The following is a 20,507-nucleotide window of genomic DNA, read 5'->3' on the forward strand; positions in this document are numbered from 1 at the left end:
AGTACAACTCTAATGAAAACATAGGGTAACACTTTCGCATGTCGAGATGTTCATGATATGTGTGTGTGCTGGCGCTATGGGCGCTCACGGGCACACGCAAAGCTTGAAGGTAAACAAACAACGGATTATCATGAACATTTTATCGATAATTATTTACACAGCATTAAGAAGGAACATAGAAACATTATCTGACTAACATCTAGCAGCTAAAGGTGTCTGGAAAAAATATTCATAGGCTTGTTATTACGGCAATCTTCCTTCTGCATTCACACAGCGCAGCATTCCGGCAAATTACCGGTAATGTTACAACTTCTCTTTCCGGAAAATAGCCAGAACGAATTTACCGGTATTTTCAAAAAGGGCCTGTTCACACATACAACCTTTCCGGAAAATTGCCGGTAATTTTCCGGAAAGGTCTGTATGTGTGAAAGGGGCTAATGTCTATTAATGCCTTAATCTTTTTCTCCCCTCTCTGGATTTCTGATCAATTTATGTCAGATTTATTAATGTTGTGAATCATCTAATTTTTATTGAGCAGGTGTAATATTCAATAATATTAATTATTCGAATTCTTATATTCACTAAGGTGCCGTTGTTTGGGGTCGAATAATAGTTACGTCATCAATAACCTGCAGGCGGCATTTTGCTCACGGAGCTGCGAGAAAATAAATAAAAAGCGTTGAAATGCAGCAAAATAATGAATAAAAAGAGTGAGACTATGGTCAAATAAATAAATAGATGAAAAAAGTGCGACTGCTGAGAGTGCAAGCAGCTAGGGACACCGGCCCTCGCGGCCAAAAAACGGACCGGCCCACCTGGAATTCTCCTGGTCCTCCCGATTAGCCAATCCGGGCCTGGCCACACGGTAGAGAAAAATCAGAATTGAGTCACTTGAACAGCGTGAATGCGGCCTTATAGTACAAACTCAACATTGCATATTATCCAATGTGACTATTGCGAATGATCGCATCGCGTTATCGATACTGACACGATATATTGTGCTGAATTGTGCTTTATATATATACTTACCTTGCTTTGCCTGAAAATGCAAGTATAGACAGATCGATTTCATTCTTAAACACTGCTTTAAAACAAAAACACACTAGTGTAAACGCAGCCTGTAAGACTAACAAGCAAACCTGAAGTTCCCAGACACACAGGATGTTTTTATAGTACAGTGTACTCTATAGTAACCTGTCAAAACATCAAAAGGAATTTTGAGTTGTCCATTCATGGCCACACCCACCTCCTCAAGACGCCCCATTGTTTGTGTTCACAGGGAGGATTTTTTCTTTGTAAAGCGGTGACAGTGCAGAGAGGAGGGGCCACCGCCTGCCTGCTTTGCCTGGTCACGTGACACATTCCCCTTCCAGTAACCACGGCAACCAGCACTGGTCCAGCCTGTATCTCGCTGCTGTGTGAAGAGGAGGAAGAGAGAAAGAAAGGAGAGGAGAGAAAGCCCAAAATAAACACACACTCTTCCCAGCGGCTGTCAGAAATCGCAGTAAGTGGCTTCTTTGCATTGACTCTTGTGCTGCATTCGCGTGCGTGCTGCGGAATATATATATGAGACATCCTGCTGGCTGCTTTGTTGTGACGGATGACATCATTACATATTAATTTGAATAAGAGATGCTGCAAATGCTACATGTAAACAGATTATTGGTGGATCCCTATGATTGTGTGTTTTTTTTATAATCTGGGATGAAGTCTCATTGGGATGCATGCGGGTTTTTTATTATTGCTTCCGTCTTGCTTCAGTTGGGATGGAGGTGTTGGGCCTTGTGTGCTCTATTTAGTTCTGTGTCGAGCACGAGCGTCATTCTGGGTCACCCTGTTCTGCTGTGCGACATCCTTATGTGGAATGTCCTTGTGATGGTGGAGGAGAGAGAGGTATGTGTTGGGATATTGCAGAGAGCTCTGAATCATTTGATGCATGAAGGGTCAGGAGACTGTAGGAGAGTTTTGCAAGTGCTGATGGTCAATTAGATACAAGACATTGATAAAAATGCTCTTCTTACTTTGATTTTTTTAGTCTTATTTCTAGTCCAAATATCTAAAAATTCTTAAATCAAGAAGCATTTTCTAGACAAGCAAAACTAATTGTTTTGTTTTAAGAAATAATGCGTTATAATTAAGTGAGTTTTTCTTTAAAACAAACAAAATAATCTGCCAATGGGGTAAGAAAAGTAATCTTATGTCAAAAGGAAAAATATGATTATTTAGCTCACCCCACTGGCAGACTATTTTGGTTGTTTTAAGGAAAAACTCACTAAATTTTGCTATATTCATTCTTAAATGGAAGCAATATATTTTGCTTGTCTGAAAATGCTTCTTGACTTATTTTTTTGCAGTGTAAAGAAAATATGGGAGAGTTTTTGAATATATGAAACATAGGATGTTATATGTATAAAATATAGATGCACCGAATGAATATAATCTTGTATACACTCAAAATCAAACATTGAAAAACCTTTCTTTGCATTTCGTGGCATTAAAGGAATGTGGCTCCTCAAAGAACCTTTCAGCAACATGTGGGACATTCTACAACACATTGTGGGACATTGACTTCTGTGAGTTGTTCTGTGAAGCAATATGTGCTTTATTTGGCTCTGTACAAACCCTGTCATTGTACTTGTCCTCAGTTCAATTGCAAGTATAGCTTTAATAGTTTTGTTGTGCTAAAAAGCTCATTTAAAAAGCCAAAACTTCAGAAATAGCAAGTTTGAGTGGTTATCATTCACACCAATTGATTAAAAACATGGAATTATAAATAAATTCTACAAATAAAGACTATTTTATTATTGTCCCCATGTCAGTCCTGTCACATTTGCATTAAATTGAATATAAATTGTGTGCAATACACGTTTAAGGCTATGACTCGGAAGTGATATCAGTTAACTGAGGAGAAGCTGACAGTCATCAAGGATGCATTCTGCCATTGAATTGTATGATTTTATGCTTGTTTTTATTTTTTTTAGGACGATAAGCTTAAGTCAGGCCTTGTCACATTTTAAAATCACAAGTAAAAATGCACATTTCTGGTACAATTTCCATATTCTTGAAGGAAACTTTTTTTTAAATGAATATTTAGACAATTTAAAGAACATTTTTCATTTTTAATTTTAAAATTTTTATTTTTAAAGAGTATTATTACAACAATGCTTGAATGTTTTCCTGATCAATACATACTCTAATTATTAAATATTGACAGCACATCGTCTGCACAAATATTTATTTTTACATTCTTGAAAACAAAAGTAAATTTTCATTTAATATTTTAAATAATGCATTTTGAGCAATGTATGAATATGTTTAATATTAAATTGTTAAATTTTTGGTCAACAAAGAATTCAGGTTTTTGCATAACCATATACAATATATATAGTGCTCAGTATAAATGAGTTCACCTCTCACAGCTCTCTCTCTCTTAATTATATATTATAGATTAAATATTAATAATATTATACATAATATATAAAGGAGATCACAAATCACAGTCCAAAATTTAGTACACCAAAATTAATATGTTATAAATTTTAATAAACAGTAGCAATCCATTTTTATTGAAATGTTGTATGTTGTATTTTGTCCTTAACTGAAAACTGAAAATGTATCCTAAGAAGACAGCATCAGATTTTAGTTTGGGCGTGGATATGATACAGTACCTAAATGTTATCTAATGCTGTTTTATCAATGTAATCCTGACATGATTGATCACAATAATGTTTCTTCAGTAAAGCTCTGTTTCATTGACTTCACATTAGTAGTCTTTTGTTTCGTCCTCCCCATTAAATCACATAAAAGAGATCTACTGCATCTGTATATATATCTTGTAGCATCTGTTTTCATCATTAATGACAGAGTCTTTGTCTTGAGTTGAATCGGGCTTCTTTGTTTTCCAGGAACACGGGCATTTCTTTCACTCTGAACTGTAGATTAAGCCATTTCTTTGTGGAATGCCGTGTTTGGACTCTTTTTCATAAATTATTTTCTTTGTGCAGTAATACCAAACAGATGTAGAGCGCCATCGAATCATCAGATGAATTATGTGTCTAGTCTGAGAAGCCTGTAACTCGCTTGAGCGTAATTTAGATTTTAGGTTGAAAGCCCTTAAATTAGCCTTCGACTCACAATTGATGACCTAATTTATGCTGATGAGGGCATCACCGGTACTCATCCTTGGGGTTTTGGATTTGAGCAAACCGCCAACCTCATTTATTACATGTAAGAGCCATAATTTGATTCAAAATAATGTATTAATAGTGCTCAAATTCATGTACAGTTTACACATAATATGTTTAGTTGTGTAAATTTGCTGATTTAACCCCTACTCCTTTGTTTGTGATGGTTTTCTCCGCCCTTATTGGACTGCTTTAAGTTATATTTCGAAATAGAAAAGTGAAAGAAAGATAGAGAGAGACACAATTTTTTCGAGTTTATTGTTATGCTGTTTGAAAATTCAGTAAATATCTTTAAATGGAAAGAAACCCGACTGATTTTTTTAAAGTCTGATAGTACATTACATATTGTCACATTGTTTGTGTGGTTGATAATTAATTCATTCACTCATTTTCTTTTCGGCTTAGTCCCTTTATTAATCCGGGGTCGCCACAGCGGAATGAACCACCAACTTATCCAGCAGGTTTTTACGCAGAGGATGCCCATACAGCCACAACCCATCTCTGGGAAACATCCACACACACTCATTAACACTCATACACCACAGACAATTTTAGAGTACCCAATTCACCTGTACCGCATGTCTTTGGACTGTTGGGGAAACCGGAGCACTCAGAGGCAACCCACATGAACGCAGGGAGAACATGCAAACTCCACACAGAAAAGCCACCTGACCCAGCCGAGGCTCGTATCAGCTATCTTCTTCCTGTGAGGCGACAGCTCTAACTACTGCGCCATGTCATGTTTATCAGAAGAACGTGTGCAAAAATGAGTAGACAACACTGACACAAATTATTCAGATAGAGTAAAAACTATTAAAGAAATGTGACTTGTACCTTCAGTTTTTATATATATATATATATATATATATATATATATATATATATATATATATATATATATATATATATATATATATATACTGTATAGTACTCAATTCAAGCTTATAGAAAGTAAAGAGAATAGTAGAATTGTTTTTGTTCTAACCAACCAACTTATCATTTTGTTGGAGTGCAGTAAGTGCACTATTCTGTGCATCTGAAATTTCTGTCTTGTTTCATCTGGTGCAAAAAGCCAAGTTGCTTATCACTGCATATCTTGTCACATAGCGTGTTGTTAGGACACGGGGTTACAGTGTAACCTGCTCACTTAATACTTAGGTTTGTATTATTTGCTAATTAACAATCTCATGTGGAACTCTAAATCTGCGTCTCATTTCAGGGCTGTCCACTGGAGGTAGCATTTCGGTCACGGACACATGCTTTGAGAGTTTTTCTGAATGAATGAATGAATGAATGAATGAATGAATGAATGAATGAATGAATGAAATACACGGTTTTCCACCAAGGCAACCCAAGGTGCTGAAATATAATTGGCCAAACTGGCATTGGGCGGGTTAAAAGAACTAAAACAAAGACAGATATTCCGGCACGAATATCACGGCACGGAATAAACTTGCGTTTTCAAAGCAGAATATCTGACTTCAGCATTGTTTTTCAAATAAACAAGAATGCTCACTTAGCATGTTTCCAAAAATATCTGCAAACATATTATGGTATTTTTAGGCTATAGAAGAGTCAAAAACTTACATACAGCACCTTTAAATGAATGTTTATGGCTGCTTTTGTTGTTACTGATTTTTTTTTCTAAACTTCTAAGTAAAAAAAAATGCATTTTACCATTATTTATTGTATAACACGTATTGTATTCAGTACACCATTGCCACAGTGTTGTATTGATTTTTTTTCTTCTTCCTTTAAACTAAAGTAGTAGTTTATCCAAAAATGTTACTCAATTATTTTTAGATTTTTTTTTCCTTTCTTTTATTAATCTTTGAAACTGAATTTTAAGCCTTAAATCTAACATTTCAAATATTTGTAAGCACAGCATACGCTTTAAAAGGTTTTTCTTTTATGGTGGGGTAAAGAATTTGTTGGACTCCCACACCAAACATTTGTTTTTAATCTTAGTTTATCTGGGAAAGAAATGTATGCTTTTATTGTGGTCATCTCCTCAGGTACCCTCCTTTAAAATGTGGTTGTCTCAGGTATGTACGCTATTTCCACTTGAGAAACTCACATATGAATAAAGGATCAGACAGAATCTGTGGTCATTTTTTGCTATTTCTGTGAAAAATTTTGTAAAATTTATTTTTATTAATCAATTTTATTAATGCCTTCCCCAACCATAATCCTACCCCTCACTGTAATGTAAAAACAGTAAATATTGTTGTACAGTAATTGCATTATTGTCAGAATATAAATATACTTTATTAACTTTTCGCAGCTGTATCCCTTTTAAAATTTACCTACTGTATGTGTGCTGGCGAGATTTTTTATTTAGCAAAGTGACATCACCAACTATTATCCTGGGATGCGTATATTATAGAATTGGTTGTCATTTTTGCAGATTCATATGAACTGGTCCATTGTGTAACATAATCTAAACAATTGCATAGAACATCCTAATAACCACACACAGTAGCAACACCCAAGTTTGTATAAGCAATTATGATACATAGTTAAGTCTTTTGAAAGCCAGTACTGTAATGTGTTTAAGATGAGAGTCATAGTGTGGAAATTGAATCTTTCCAAATGACTTCACCTCTGAAGAATGCTCTCTTCACATTAGTTAAGCTGTGAAACCTGCTATCTGGGCCGGATAGGGGAGCAATCTGTAAATCAATGCGGGAAAGGGGAAATGCCTAAATTTAGTTGTGACAACATAAGTGGGATTGTAAATTTATAACCATGGAGCTGGAAACTGTTAGTATGTAATTGAATTTGAAAGTGTAGGGCTTGAGATTTGTGAACAGGGATAATAAATTGTAGAAATTGTGGTTACACAATTTTTTTATGGATAAGGTGAACAGGATGTTTTAAGTGTAATATAGCTGTCATTAGAATGTCCTGTTTATTTATATTTGTTATAAGAAAACATTTTTACAATAATTTAATGATAATATTACACGCTAAATGATATTCAACAATGCAATTTTTAAAAATCTAATTAAATATAGAAAATTAACAAAACAATCTTATGTAAAAACAATGTAATTATCAAAAAACAAAAAAAAAACTTTCTATATTTTCTTTTTTCAATTTCTTTTGTATAATGTACATATATTATATACATACATATATACAGTTAAAGTCAGAATTATTAGCCCCCCTTTGAATTTGTTTTCCTTTTTTAAATATTTCTCAAATTATGTTTAACAGAGCAAGGAAATTCTCACAGTATGTCTGATAATATTTTTTCTTCTGGAGAAAGTCTTGTTTGTTTTATTTCGGCTAGAATAAAATCAATTTTTAATTTTTTGAAACCCATTTTAATGTAAAAATTATTAGCCCCTTTGAGCTATAAATTTTTTCGATACAGAACAAACCATTGTTATACAATAACTTGCCTAATTACCCTAACCTGCCTAGTTAACCTAATTAACCAAGTTAGGCCTTTAAATGTCACTTTAAGCTGTTTAGAAGTGTATTGAAAATATCTAGTCAAATGTTATTTACTGGCATCATGGCAAAGATAAAATAAATCAGTTATTAGAAATGAGTTATTATCACTTTCCCCAGGTTGTAATTTATGCTCACAGAGGACAGTTGGCACTTATTTTCAGTATTATTGGAAATGTCCTGCACTTCACTCTTTTTGTCCGTAATTGTCCGTAGTGTATGTGTGTGAGTGGAAGTAAATGGGTGTTTCCAGTGATGGGTTGCAGCTGGAAGTGCATCTGCTGTGTAAAATATATGCTGGATAAGTTGGTGGTTCATTCCGCTGTGGCAACCCCAGATTAATAAAGAGACTAAGCCAAAAAGGAAATCAATGAATGATTAATATTCTAATCTGGTCCTCAAGAGTGTTTGCTTTTATATTTATTACATTTTTAAAACATACTTCCAGTCACTTTCGATCAATTTAATACATTCTTGCTGTCTAAAAGTTAAAATAAACTTTTGAACATATATTTAAGCAGTCGTGAATGAAGGCCATTTTAACTATCTCTTTTGATTTGCTCGATTTTGTGCATGCACTCATATATCTTCATTTAAGAAGTGAAGAAACATTCTCGAAACAGCTTGTGTTGATGGCCGTCAGATTTACTGTGGCAAAACACACAAGCAGACTCAAACTGCGGTTGATGTTCATGCTAAACACAGAGAGATAAACTAAAACCATCTGCACCGCGTTTAATAAAAAAGTCAAAGAAAATCATAATATGGCTCATACCCTCGGGGAGTATACCATATATATATATATATACATGCTTTGTTACAGTTCTGGTATAAGATCCAACACAACATGGCACAGATTTTCATAAACAGAGTGAATATTTTAATCCATAATGGCGGATAGAAGTATTTTAAAATAAACATTATATAAAAAGTTACGCCCTTCACTTTAATGTCCTTTACTCGCGGGTCATCAAGTGGGTGTTCAGAGAGTGTTACAGTGGAGCTGATAGTATTATAAATACCCAACACTCAAAGAGAGAACAGTGCTTTCCATTGAAAGGTACATTACATGACCACAAACACCTCAAACGGTTTTATGTCAGCAGATAAGTGGATATTTTTACACTGCTATAGTGTGTTTCTCTAAACATCATGTTCATGAGTATAATAATCATTCACCTCCTTCAACTTAATACATAAGAGTTTTAGGTCAAACATTTTTAAGGTACATCTCCTTTTTTTTTTTTAAACATTTACGCAGAAACCTTCTTTATATATTGTTTAATTCAGAGTTTATACTTTTACCTTATTACATGCCTGTTTTTTTAAATAAGTATTTTTCATTCATTCATTTTCTTGTCGGCTTAGTCCGGGGTTGCCACAGCGGAATGAACCGACAACTTATCCAGCCAGTTTTTACGCAGAGGATGCCCTTCCAGCCGCAACCCATCTCTGGGAAACATCCACACACACATTCACACACACACTCATACACTACGGACAATTTAGCCTGTCCAATTCACCTGTACCACATGTCTTTGGACTGTGGGGGAAACCGGAGCACCCGGAGGAAACCCACGCGAAGGCAGGGAGAACATGCAAACTCCACACAGAAATGCCAACTGGGCAAAGGATTGAACCAGCGACAGCACTACAGCAGTACCTACTGTGCCACTGCCTCGCCCTAAATAAGTATTTTATATTTATAATATACATCAAACTTTATTGGAATTCAGTGTGAACAGCAAAGTAAGAATTTCATTGTAGATTGACAATAAACACTTTGACTCTTGAATCTTTTAGCAAACTATTAACTAACTTTTAGTTCTATGAAGTTATGGTTTGCTGCTTATTACAGTTTTTCTCAGCTTTGGTACTTTTCTCAGAATATAATTAAAATTTGCAAAACAGTAAGTGCATTTCTCAAAACAATGTGTACAAATAGAGACACCTGCAAAAGCCATCTCTTGCACAGAATCCTTAGTTCATCTCTAAAAACTACATTTCTTTGTCAATGAAAGTGTCAGTGTCATCAGAATTAAAAGTCCTTGTGTCAGATAAGACAGTCAACTCATGTTGTCAATATAACAGTGTACTCTGGATGGGGTGTTCTGATGTAAACAATTTTTTGTTGTTGTTGTTGTTGTTGTTGCTGTTTGTATTGTAATTTGCTGCTATATCATGTCATTGTGATACAGAAAGGAAAATACAGCACTGCATTGCACAAAGAAAGAACAAAACAAAAGTAGAAATGTGAGCATAGGACAATCTCCTTTCAGATGCACCTTCATTAGACAAAGTCAAGATTCACCTGTGAGAAATGTACCAATTCAGGACAGATTTAGATAAAAAAGCCTATTGGAAAGGTATAGAAAAATTCATTATGACACAATAATATGACAGCTTTTTCAGCCATTTTGTATGTAAAGACTTATGCTATGAACTAAAGCCTAAATGCGGCAGTGAGACTATTGAGACAGAGACCATTAAAAATCCATTTTGATCAACATGACAGAAGCAATTGATAATGTAAGAAACAGCGGAGAATTGCACATAATCATTTGCATGGAGGTACAAAAGCATTCGCAACTTGTTCAAAGGAAAGAGAAACTGATTATCTGATGTGCACAAGTGACACAATGATCTGCAGATTGAACAGGGAGTTTTGAGAATTTCAATTCTGATCTGAGAAATGGACCAAAGCAACTGAAAAAAACTGTAACAGTTAGCAAAGATGGCACAGCTCCGTGGTTAGCACTGTCATGCCACACTGCACCCAGGTAGCAAAATATCTCTGGCTCACACAATTAGCTTTTATTTGGCCTACATGCTGCAGTAAATTACAGTACATGACTGGACCAAGGACCAAACATGGACCATATCTGGACCAAGTCTGGAAGTCAAGTTAACCGAGCCTGAACTGGGCCAGATATGTTGGTGTGTAACAACTGCAATGAAATTGATAAAGCCATGATTTTTTAAATAAAGCAATGAATTTTCTGCTACCTGGGAGGCATTCATCCGGCACTGGCATACAGCATGTGGGCCAAACATGGTCTGGTTTGGCAGAGGTGGCACCGTCTTTAAGGTGGCACACAAGATTTGGGCCAGATGTAAAATGTAGTATTTGGCCCAGATGTTAAAAAATTATATGTGGGCCATGTAAGTTTGGCCTGTCTTGACTCACATTTTAAAAAACATAAAAAAATTGGAGTAAAGAAAAAAATTTGGTCGCTTCACGAAAAAGCATGCCCATGGTCTAAGTTTAACCCTTGTCTGGAAGCCAGACTTGGTCCAGTGTGGAGTCCCGCCTGGGCCAGTTTGCATGTTCTCCCCGTGTTGGCGTGGGTTTCCTCCACGTGCTCCGGTTTCCCCCACAGTCCATAGAGTTGAAATGGATGAACTAAATTGGCTGTAATGTATGAGTGTGTTTGTAAATGTGAGAGTGTATGGGTGTTTTTTATTAATGAATAATTATTATTTAATAATTATTCATTATTATTAATGAATGAATAATAGTTAGTAGTTGGGTTTTGGTGCCGGGTAGGATTTGGAATGTAGAATAAGGTCATACATTCTATAAATAAACACGGTTAATTAATAAATAATTGGCAGGTAATGTAAAGGTCTTGTGAAATTAAAATAAATAAATGGAGATAATTTCAATTTGTTAGTTTTAAGGATATCTGTTAGCTTGATCTCAACCACTCAACAAATCTCTAAGATTTTGTCAAACATGGAATGAAAATGCGCAATTTAAAGCACTTCACTGGAATATGTTCACTTTAATAGTATCAATTGATACTTAAAGTCAATGTGACATCAAAATTTACAAGGTTTTTATTTAGCTAGCTGCCGGAAAAAAAAAAAAAATTGTTTTGGTAATCTTCGATCAAAGTCTGAGCATTTGCTTCTGTGTTTGGAGTGGCGGTTCTTCTTTAATGATGTCAGTTTGACGGCTTCAGCCACAATATTCTTAACCACGCTCCTCTTACCGTTAGTTTGCTATGAGTGAATAATGCGCATAAAGAAAGCCCTTACTCAATATTCCATTTCAGTTGGAAGTAAATCAGCATACTGAAATAAAAGACTCAGCAACTTCTAGTTTATACGTTACAGTACTTTGTAGTTTGTGAAATAAAAACTTATGATGTTGATTTTGCTATCTCACGTTGTTATTCTTAAGGTGAATTATTAATCTGTGTAGGTTAATCTACTTTTTGTTCAGGCTACACAAACTGTATTCGTATATAGAGCACGGACATGTGCTCATTCCACCATTCTCTCAAATGCGGCCGCGCTTTGTATGCAAATACAGTTTGTATAGAGTGATTGCAAAACTGAGGAAAACAACTGAACTCAACACAACATCGGTACTGTACTCTCCATTTTACAAAAAGCTGTGTATCTTGTTGAGATACGTGAGCACAGGCCTTCAACATGACATCAAATTGATGTTGTACCCCAACGTCCTGAAGGCATTGGATTTTTGTTTGGAAAGTAAAATCAGGTTGATGTCACAACCCAATGTCAGGCCAACATCAATGTCTATTGTCCAACCTAAAATCAAACAAATTTAAACATCTAATCTTGCTACACCTTGACATTGTGTGGACGTTACCACCATGGTCACTTTCTAACACAACCTAAAATCAACCAAATATCAACGTCATTTGATGCCGTTATTGGACATCAAAATAACGTTGTCCTTTGATGCTGGCTAGACATTTAATTTTGGTCACCTGACGTCATGACCTAAATCTAACCTAATATTAACGACTTATTATGTTGTGTGACTTCTCGACTTTGCTTGCATCCTTATTTCTCAACAGTCTTCTAAAGTCATCAGACTTGTTTTTTTTTTTTTGGCTCTGTGAAAGAAGTCCTGCAGTAATGTTTATTATTTTTTTGTGAGCTCCACATCTTTGCTTGGAGCCTGTCAACACAATGAAACTAACTCGCTTTACGTCTGTCAGAAAAATAAATACAGCTTTTATAAGATGTCCTCGCCTTTTCTGGGCCATATTTGGTTTAGAAAAACCATACCAAATGATCAAGGAACCAAGCCTTTTTCTTTTCATTTTCCCACACTGTTTGAATGAAGGGCCACTGAATTTTCTCCACCAGCTTGCATTTATAACTCTGTCAGACTGGGTACAATCACAGAGGTCACAGTGGTTTAGTGTACTCAACCACTGCTGTTTAAATGGCCACAGACGACACTGGCTGCTCCCTGTCCAGACAGAGCTCTGCTGGATGGCACATTAAAGTGGCCCTATTATGCTACTTTTAAATGCTCCAAATGTTATAGAGATCTCCTACAAAAGGTTTACATCAATTCAAGGAAATCAGCAAATGTCTGTGGGCAGCCAGTCAATACTATAAGCTGAAGATAATCGGGTCTGTTTAGGAGTATTTTCTTTTGCGAGACAATAATTCCATTAGTTGTATGCTTTGATATTTTCTGCTAAAGGTAACAGCCTGACCTATTAAAATCATTCATTCATTTTCCTTCAGCTTAGTCCCTTTATTAATATGGGGATGCCTCAGTGGAATGAACCAACAACTTATTCAACATATGTTTTAAACAGTAAATGCCCTTCCAACTGCAACCAAGTACTGGGAAACACCCAGACACTATCATTCACTCATACACTACAGCCAATTTAGTTTATTCAGTTCATCTATAGCACATGTCTTTGGACTGTGGGGGAAACCGGACTGTGGGGAAAACTGGAGCATCTGGAGGAAACCCACGTAAATCGGAGAACATGCAGGCTCCACACAGAAATGCCAACTGGCCCAACCGGGACTCGAACTAGCGACCTTCTTGCTGTGAGGTGACAGTGCTAACTACTGAGCCACGGTGTCGCTTCAGACCTACGATTCAAATTAAATCTGAATTTGGAAGTAAAAACTGAGAAATATATTGATTAAATAGTCAATTTAGAGGAAAAAGAAGTCTTGGCAGTTTAGAGATTTTGAACTATTTGTCCTCTATTAAGTGCCTTCTTTCAGATTAGGAAATATACCAATTTTTTGTGTGATACTTTATCTGTTTGCTTCCGTAAATTTCCATTTCAATGCACATCTTTGAAGTCTGATCTTTAAAGTTCTCATGCGTAACTTCAATAGCACTTGACATCAATAGCACTTACACAAACATTACACTGCTTTTGAATACGAGGACCACACACACACACACACACACACACACACACACACACACACACACACACATACACACACCAGACTTTCCTTTTCGTAATGTTTACTGTTTTTAAATTATGTGAAATGTTGTAATGATAGCAAAGATATTTAATAAAAAAAAAATTTGTGTGAAAAATATAACCACAGCAACTTAACGTTTTTCTCTAGATTTTAATTTGTTTATTGTTCGCTAGGTGATTTCCAAAAATCTCATATATGTTAATCAGTGGTGTACAGTAACAAATTACAAATACTCAATTGAGTAGTTTTTCTTAGGAACTGTAATTTACTAAGTCATTTAGAAAATGTGTACTTTTACTTTCCCTCGAGTACATTTTTAGTGCTGTATTGGTACTTTTACTCCATTACTGTCCTTCAACCTGCAGTCACTAATTTATTTTTCTTGTCCATGGGGATTAGAGAAATCAGTCCTGTGCTTCCCGTCCAATCAAATCATACATAGAAGGTAAATCGCATCGTAATGAACTACCTCAAGACATGCAGGATTTTTAATATATATAATATTTATTATGTTTAAAGTGCCTGACAATAATAAATATTTATAATAATAAGAATTAATCTGGCACGTTTGTGAACTGTGCAGAGCTGTAGCCGCTTAATTACGCCTACTATGTATTTCAATACCAGTCATTATGGTGGTACTTGGAAAGACAAATTTTTTCTGACGTGGACCTTGGTGAAAAAGAGATCAGGAAAACTATATTATTTAAACAAGTTCATATTCAAATCATACTCTTTAGATTAGAGTAACATGTTATTTAAAACTATTTCATAACCACACTCTTTAGATTTAAATAGACAGGAATAAAAAGTTATTAAAAACAAATTGAGCATCATACCCTTTAGATTAGAATGACATGTTATTTTAAACTATTTCATAATCACACCCTTTAGATTTAAATATAGACAGGAATAAAAAGTTATAAAAAAACAAGTTCATAATCAAACCCTTAAGATTATGAATAAAAAGAGGAGTCCCAAATCATGAACGACCTTGCCTGGTGACGTCAATTTGAGCAATCCAATAGGATTAAACCGTAGAAATGCACCGCCTATTGCTGCCAAAAGTAGAGGGAGTGTACAAAGCAGGGTTCTCTTTCTTAACCGCTTTATACTTTCAGCGAAATACACAGAAATACATTGAACATAAACTGGACATAAATCTTCATCGACTTGCACTTTAATACCATTTTAAACGGGATTGTTTACACGCAAGATAAATATTCTCGTTGGATTTGTTTTCCTCCCCCTGTTCTGCTCCGTAGGGTGGGCTCGTCCGTCTCTCTGGCATTAGCGCCTTTCTGCTGCTGCAGTATGAACGGACTCTCACAGGCGGGCTGAACTGGAACACGCTTATTTTCGGTTAAAATGTTCGGCGCTGGTTTGGCATTTTGGGAACGACACCAGGACGGACACGTGGAATAATATATCATGTTGTCGATTTAAAAGTGGTTTTGTGGAAGTGCACGGAGAAAAAACGCGTCCTTTCTTTTTATAGGATCCATGAAATAAAGGTAAGCACCGACTGCGGTGATTGTTCAGAATCGGATACTTTGCTGACTGGAGGAGGGAAGTTCATTTCAGCGAACCGGTTCTTTTGAGTCGTGTCAAAAAGATTCATTGTTTAACTTGTTATTTTTTATTGTTTTATTATTTTAAATGTTCGCTCTAATGTGTCTCAGTTTAGATCACAGTAGCCATGTTTCACCTAAGAATAGCAAAGTAGTTAAAACCTAAATATATTTTTATATTTGCATTTAAATACAGTCCTAAACTACAGATGTAGCATGTTTGAAATCTATTCAACTATAGCAGCTCTTTTCTTTTCAGTGCTGTTACAATGATTGTCATAAATATGTTACCACAAGGAGAATATTTCTGCGATTCAGTTTTTAAAGTAAGTTAACGTAAAGTTAATTTGTTTTTCTTCCTGTCTGTCATATCCTCAGTTTTATAAACTGTTTCTTAATATCAGCTCAGTCATTGTCGGTTATTTTCATATCAGACGTTTGAAAGAAATCGTTTTCGTTCCTTTGTATCAAGTGTTGTTTACTGAACGACCGCTCGGTCCAATTCATTCCGCTTCCACAGTGAATCGATTGTGGAGATCCGACCTAAAAGAACATCTCTAATGCTGACACGGATATGGTTTACTTTATCAAACTCTCTTAAGTTACTGAGATAAATGGTTAAATCTGTTGACACACTGACCAATATTAAGATACGATTACTATCTTATACTGTTAAATTTTAAGTATTTAATTTCATAACAAAATGTGAAATGACTCGTGCGATCCGTCATGTGGGCTGATTTCAGTGAACCAAGACGACGTTTGTTTACATTATATGAAGACTTTCCTATTGATAGAACAGTTTCCCTGTAAACCAACGAGTTTTAATTTACTTGCTCTCAAAGTTTTGCTAAACTGCTGTACTTTATTTTTTTTTGTATAACACATCAAAGATTGAATGGCAACTCGAGTCCCCATACAGTCCCGTTGCACGTTTTCCGTTCAATGAAATCAAATGGTGACTTGAGATTGTCGTTTTTTCAAATATGTTTTGGTTCACAGAATAAACTATTCTCGACATAGTGTGGATTTTCATTTTTCTGTGAGCAAATTTATTTCCGTCTGTAGTCAGTCAAAAGATACACAAAAGCAGCACAAGCTGCTTTACTGCTTGTGCACAAAATATGAAATATGATATAGTGAGTGATGCTTGTTTATTTAGATGCATTCCATACAGAATTCCTCTGGTGTTTTAGGGGAGAAACATGTGTTGTCCTCGCTGAACTAAGTCATTAGTTAAGGTCACCATTGCATCATTTGCTGTGGTGTTTGCCCAAGACCAACATTAAGATAATGTAAACTTGACTTTGACTGAGTTGCTAAAGTCTGACCTCTGTCTTCCTGACCTACATTTCCAATTTGTGCAAAAGCTTTTTTCCCACCCCATGAAGACCTTGGTTCTGTGTGGCACTAATGGCTTTTATTGATCTGATCTTGATGCTTAACTCTGATGCATTGCAGTCATGCTGTTACATGCATTAGTATAGGCTTAGAGTTTTTTTTCTTCCTAATTAGTGCTTTAACATGGATTGTCTGATGTTATAATGTCACAAAGTGACTGATATTGTTTTGACTTACTGTAATAAAAAAAAAAAAAAAAAAAAATATATATATATATATATATATATATATATATATATATATATATATATATATATATATATATATATATATATATATATATTTACTTATTTTTTTAAACTGTCCGTTTCTTTTCAGCAAAAAACTAGAGAAAGTCTCTATTGCTGACTCAGCTCAAACCCAGCTGATTATTTTGGCATGTTCGCCAGGCTTAGATCAGATTAGATGTTTGACTTTCTAACAGCAGTCATCAGTGGGAGAGAAAGTGTTTGTTTTTTTGACCTGGGAACCAGACTTGAAAGCACTCTGCAGATCTACTCGACCGTGACCTGTTAAACAAAAGTGAAGTAACATTTACCAGTAAGTAGACTCCGTAGTTTACCTTTTTAGAGGTTCAGACTCAGAGTGATGCATTTAAGAGCAAACTGGCAGGCAGTGAAAAGCTTTATGCCATGGGCGCTGAGTTGGCCTTAAAAGGAGATGTCTGCAACTTTTGGCTTTATTGTTTAGGAAGAGGCGCTGCAGGGATTTATTGACAACATTTTGGATTTTCAAAATATGCTCTGGTTTAGCCACGTTGTAAGGGAAGTGCCATGGAAAAGCTTGGGAGCAAGTACATTCTGCTTGTATTGGATTTCTGTTCATTTGAAATTGTTCATAAAAAGCAAGCATATGTACATCTTTTAAGAAATATTTTGTTATGAAATGGCTAATCACACATTATAAACTTTAATCTGCATTTTAAAACATGCTTTAATCCCCTAAATGATCAATTTGTTACTGTCATCTTAGCAAAAGCTATGTTCTGCTGAGTGTAGGGCTGCACAAGATATTGGTTTAGCATTGATATCACAATGTGTGTGTCTGCAGTAGTCACATCACACGATATGAAATGTTGAGAACTTGGAATTTTAGCTGATCAGCATGACAGTTGAGAATACATGAGATTTGTGGAGTCATTGCAAAGTGTAAAAATAACAGAGCGAAACTTGATTATTTGCATCTTTTTAAGGCATTTCAAAAGAGTTTAAAGCATTCAGGCGCAGAAAAAAAAGTACATTTGTAACTTTAATGAAGAGTAATTTTACTGAATTAATACAATGAAGACCACACAAAGTTATTCTACATTTCATTATTTAGTTTTTGAACCTGAATACCTTTTTAACTCTATGGAAAATCATGAAGCATTGTTTATTTGGCTTTTTTCATTGCTCTATTGTAATTTCTCCTGCTTGCAATTTGTTTATTATTATTTTATACATTATTCACACCCTTACAAAATCACCCAAGTCCATCTTCGGCATGGGATGATTTTTACCGTTTTCAAGGTATTTCCAAACCTTGACATTTGGAAAGTCAAGGGTTTAAAACAGTCAAAACATTCTGCTATACGGATCCTAAGATATGTGTAAGATGTTTTATTTATTTATTCATTCATTCATTCATTCATTCATTCATTCATTTATTCATTTTTTTTTTTTGCTCAGTCCCTTTATTAATCTGGGTTCGCCACAGTGGAATGAACCGCCAAATTATCCAGCACATGTTTTACGCAGCGGTTTTACCTTTCAGCTGCAACCCATCACTGGGAAACATCCATACAAACTCACTCACACTCATACACTACAGACAATTTTAGCTTACCCTATTCACCTATACCACATGTCTTTGGACTTGTGGGGGAAACCGGAGCACCCAGAGGAAACTCATGCAAACACTGGGAGAACATGCAAACTCCACGCAGAAACGCCAACTGACCCAGCCGAGGCTCAAACCAGCAACCTTCTTGCTGTGAGGCGACATCGCTACCCGCTGCGCCACCGCGTCGCCCTTGTTGTCTGATATATTGTTGTAAATGCTATATGCATGTGGGTGTGATGGTAAGATGGTCAGGTTGTCTTGAGATTGACAGGGGTTTCTTGAATCACTAATGGAAAGAACAGCCGCTGCAGCTGCTCTGGCAGTAGCTTATTTAATTAAGCCTGCTTGAAATTAGGAGAACTGTGTAAGCACTTTCTCTAGCTCACTGCGTGCTCAACTGCCACTAGCTCTGTTGACTTTTGAACATCGCTGGAATCTAATGAGTCACGTAAGATGCCAGAGACGTTCGTTTCCTGTGACTATTCAAGTTCAGTTTGAAAATGTTTATACGTGCGCTACTAGAATTATGGGAAACATTGCTTTGACATATTACAAGCTAGCATTTGTGTTATGGACTAAACGTTTCGAGAATAATGTAGTTCCTCGTGAAATTTTAGAGTCATGTGAAAAGGCTGTTTGTGTAAGAATGAGGAATGTGCAGTTATACTTTGCAAAATACCCATATGAGCTGAAGATGATCAATCAGTGTCACTGAAGATTTTTACAGGGTTTTTTTAATGGTTAAAAATAAAATCCAGACCAGCTCTACATGGCAACTATTTCAAATCAGAGTCTTGAACTTGGTTTTCTGTCCAGTCAGTGGCGGACAGTGAGATTTTTGGGAAATCTGTTTGGCAGTTCTGTTCTGTGAAGTTTGAAGTGTAAAAATGACCAGCAACATTAAACCATGCAAACGTATCATCAATGACATCATCTTACTACGTTGCTCTGCATGAAGGTCAGGCAAAGTGTGTCAGCTGACACTGTCAAATAGCATGTGATTACACCCTAACAGTCTTTGCATAAGCACTCTTCCTCAGTCTGCAGACCTTTCTGACCTGTATACATTCCATCAAGAGATCAGAGGTCTAAGACTAGATTGGACATCAGATGCATTATTTTAGAAAAGATGATGTTATTCATGCACATGCACAGATCATAATGCATTTATGATGTTAAGTAGGGCTGCACGATATTGGAAAAAAAAAAACATACATTGCGATTATTATTTTAAAATTTATTTTTCTGTATTTCTTTTTTATTCCTTCAAGATAACTTAATATTTTTAGATTGATTAGGATGACTTTGTAGGGGAGTGTAATATATAATCAACAAATTACAAGCAGAGATAAAGAACATTGTTAAAGAAATCCTGATTGCCTTAATTTTTTAAAGATGAATCAGATTAACCTTATGAGTCCATTAAACTTAAATTATGTTAAATGGACATAAAACAACTTGTGTTACAAATAAAAATTAAGTTAGAACATGATTAACTTAGTTTAATAAGTTACAATAACCTAAATATGCTGTCAGGACTAATTGATCATGTATTTTTTAAATAATTAAGATAATCTTCATTTTGTAAACAATTCAATAAATTTAATTAAAAAAACTAAATAAATTTAAATCTACACTGTAAAAGAGACCGTGTTCTACACAAGTCCTTCATGTTGCGCCAACACAAATTGATTAAGTAGTTAACGGTATAGTTTACAAATTGTGGATTAAACATAAAACAAATAAGTTGTGCCTAAAAAGTTAAGAATTGTGTTGTTTTAGCTCTTTTTAATAAGTAGTTTGAAAAAAGCAGCAAACGTAATTTTTTGAGTGTATAAAC

The 20,507-nt window shown here is 35.3% G+C and overlaps 1 protein-coding gene across 49 annotated transcripts in view; it reads left to right on the forward strand.

Annotated features, from left to right (window-relative positions):
- The first annotated feature begins 1,401 nt into the window (after nucleotides 1-1,401).
- mical3a (microtubule associated monooxygenase, calponin and LIM domain containing 3a) overlaps nucleotides 1,402-20,507 on the forward strand; it is a 153,664-nt gene continuing 134,558 nt past the window's right edge. For 46 of the 49 annotated variants that reach the window (XM_087291810.1, XM_087291821.1, XM_087291824.1 and 43 more), the window contains exon 1: nucleotides 15,193-15,388. The gene's annotated coding sequence lies outside the window, so the exon portion shown is untranslated. Of the gene's footprint in view, nucleotides 1,505-15,192; nucleotides 15,389-20,507 lie in introns of those variants that run through there. The other 3 variants (XM_087291780.1, XM_087291788.1, XM_087291815.1) reach the window with 1 other exon arrangement.

The sequence above is a fragment of the Danio rerio genome, chromosome 18 (genome assembly GCF_052040795.2).
Source record: "Danio rerio strain M-AB ecotype USA chromosome 18, GRCz13ab, whole genome shotgun sequence".
NCBI lineage: Eukaryota > Metazoa > Chordata > Actinopteri > Cypriniformes > Danionidae > Danio > Danio rerio.